Here is a 3,366-nt window from a genome sequence, read left to right as displayed (position 1 = left end):
TGACAAATGTAGCATGGCCTTCTTCTTCTCTCCTAGCCCATTTATCTTACAGATAGTGCCTCTCCGGGACCCTGGAATAACTGACCTGCCAGATGGTTACTAACCCTAGACTGGTGACCCGTCGAGGCAATTACAAGAAAGTGTGCACACAGGGTACACTTAGCAAGATGAAGACATGGATATAGGTGCCAGACTAGGCCCACCAGGCTGTGTAGAAACATTAGCATTACAGGCATACGAAGTGCCAGGCATGGAGTGGTTATTTTTTTTTTTTTTTTTTTTTTTGGTTTTTCGAGACAGGGTTTCTCTGTAGCTTTAGAGGTTGTCCTGGAACTAGCTCTTGTAGACCAGGCTGGCCTCAAATTCACAGAGATCCGCCTACCTCTGCCTCCGAGTGCTGGGATTAAAGGCGTGCGCCACTACCGCCCAGCTGAGTCGTTATCATCTATAAATGCGGGTGAACCGAGGCCAATCCCACAAGGGGCAAAGGCAGGTCACCTGAGGCCTCAGCAGGTCCCCTTGTGGGTGGGAGACCAGGGCGAGTGAGAGACAGACAGATACGCTGTGACCCATGCAAGAGAGCTTGAGTATAGAGTTTATTTGCTGAGTATTGGGAACAGTATAAGTGTAAGGGGTTATGGAGGGGAGGGGAGAAAGGGGGATAGAGAAAAGAGGAAAGAGAGAGGAAAGGAGAGAAAGGGAAAAGGGGGGAGGAAGAGGCAGTAATTACCTTTCAGAAGAAGGAGGACACACAGAGAGAGTGGGATTACAACACTGGTGATATATAAAGTTACCCAGTAGGCAGGGGACTGATCAAACCTGTAGGACACTTGCAAAAGTAGGGTTTTGTCAAATGGCCCCAGTCAGCAAGGGTAATCTGCAGATTGAAGGAAATGACAAATCTGCAGGGGGATAACCCAAGGACTCCAGGCATTTGAGCTCAATAGTATTGCCAACAAATGTCTCATTTTTGTCATTAAAGCAAATAAAATTGGTGAGATGTTTACAGCTTAAATAGATGCAAGTGCAGCAAGGGAATATTCCTGGTCTTGTTTCTTATTATCTTTGGCTATGCAAAAAGTGCCAAGAACATTCCTGCCAGGCCTTTGCCTTTCCCGCAGGGATAATGGGAACATGCCAGGGCATTCCCTTCCTGTTTATTTTTTTGCCTATCACAGTGCATGCAGTTCTTCCTAGAAGGACACGTTGTATGGTGGATGTTCTGCATTCTGTCCCTTGCATAGTTCACAGCTTTCTTATGCAAGAACCCATAGATTTCATAGCCGTATGGCATTTTCAGAAGTCAAACATTTCTCAAGGAGAAGTGACATAGCTACCTGGCCTTTGTTGTGTTGTCTACAGATAACTGGATAACTGCAGTCATTTGGGCTCCATTGAGGATTAATATGACCCTTCACTTGCTGCCATAGGCAAACTTTTATTGGAACACCATCATGACTATTAATTTCTACACTGTGTGTGTAGCTTCTGTATGCTGAAAGCAGCTAGCTAGCAGTTCTGAAATGTTTCATATACAGCATACAAATAAGCAGACATTTAAAAATATGAGACTAAAAGATTAGTCTAAAAGACCTTGCCATAGTACAGGTAAGAGCCAATGTTGGGGGCTGTAGAGATGGCTCATAAGTTAAGAGCACTTATTCTTGTTTTTGTAGAGGACCTGGGTTCAGTTCCCAGCACCCACATGGTAGCTAATAACTATCTGCAACTCCAGTTCCAGGGGATTTGGTGCTCTCTCCCAACCCATGAGGTGCACAGATGTTGTTGGGCCTCATGAGGCCCGGGCATGAGGCCCAGTGTAACTTCCTGAGCCTGAGTTTGGAGACCTGTCTTTGGCCATGACTTCCACAGATGAGTGACAACCTGGCCTAAACCTGCCTCTGCCCAGCCACTGCTGACATGGCAGGATATTTTTGGCCCTTATTCCTTACTCCACCTCAGTCCATCGCAAGACTCCACTCCCATCACAACCCTATGTAAGTGTCTGCCTAATACAATTAAATGAGATCCTGCTTTGACAGGCTCCCAACTCAGTATGTTTCTCCCCAGTGGCCAAGAGGGAGGTCTGGGTCCTCAACACTCACCATCCTGCTCAGCCCTAGGGGAATGTCTGGCAGGTCCAGCTCTGTCCCCACCCTTTCTGCCAGAGAATCTGGCACACAGACATACATATGCAGGCAAAACACCAATACATATAACATTAAAAAGATAGAGAGAGAACGTTGGCCTTCTTGGACAAGGTTGTCAGGAATGGTGAGTAGATGCTAACTTTAAGACACACTTAGAAAACTATTGCCAAATTTGGTGTCGTTTGTAGACTTTGACTGCTACTCACCAGGACACTGCAAGAATACAGAGAACTATGGAAATGAGAGCAACATTTTTTTTTTAAAGTATTAGCTCTGAATATGGTGAGTCTACTCTCATATGACCCTTACTCATGAGGCTCGAGAATTAAAATGTCTGGATTAAGACAAGTGTGGTTGCTGCTATATAGTGATTAAAAATGATTGACTCCCATGATTTGTGTTTTAAGATGATGCCACAGGATTCCTAAATCAAATATAGCTTCATCTCTTCCTTATGGTATGAAATCTCTTCCATGTGGACCCAAGGAGGTTTGCTTGTTTTCCATTGCTGTGATGAATGCCATAACTAAAAATACTCTGGGAGGGAAGGGTTTATTTCATCTCACAGCTTACAGTTCATTCTGAAGAAAGGTTAGGGCAGGAATTCCAGGCAAGAACCTGAGGCAGAGGTCATGGAGGAATGCTGCTTATGGACTTACTCCTCATGGCTTGCTCACTCTGCTTTCTTATACTATCTAGGACCACCTCACAGTATAAGTATGAGGGATGGTACCACTCATAGTGAGCTGGTTCCTCTTATATCAAATATTGATCAAGAAAATTTCCCTGACACACACCTTTAATCCTAGTACTCAGGGAGGCAGAGGCAGGCAGATCTCCGTGAGTTTGAGGCCACTCTGGTCTACAGAGTAAGTTCCAGAACATTCAGGGATACATAGAGATACCTGTGTTATTCTTTTTTAAACACATGGTGGTGGGGGACTGATCCCATAAGGGGCAGCGGTCCCATGGGGGTTACAGATGCCTCAGAGGGTCCCCAAAGGACTCAGAGTTTCCCTTAAGCCTTGGCAGGTCTCCTGAGGTCTTGGGGGGGGTTCCTTTGGCATGCGGGTGAGAGACAGGCAGATATGCCATGCAGAGGGAGAGATGGGTATAGAATTTATTTAGTGGGTTATAGAGGGGAAAGGGAATGGGGAAAGGGGAGATGGGGGAAGAAGAGAAAGAGGTTGGGGGGGGAGAGAGAGAGAGAGAGAGA

This window comes from Microtus ochrogaster, unplaced genomic scaffold, assembly GCF_000317375.1.
Source record: "Microtus ochrogaster isolate Prairie Vole_2 unplaced genomic scaffold, MicOch1.0 UNK20, whole genome shotgun sequence".
Taxonomy (NCBI): domain Eukaryota; kingdom Metazoa; phylum Chordata; class Mammalia; order Rodentia; family Cricetidae; genus Microtus; species Microtus ochrogaster.
This window is presented reverse-complemented; position numbering follows the sequence as displayed.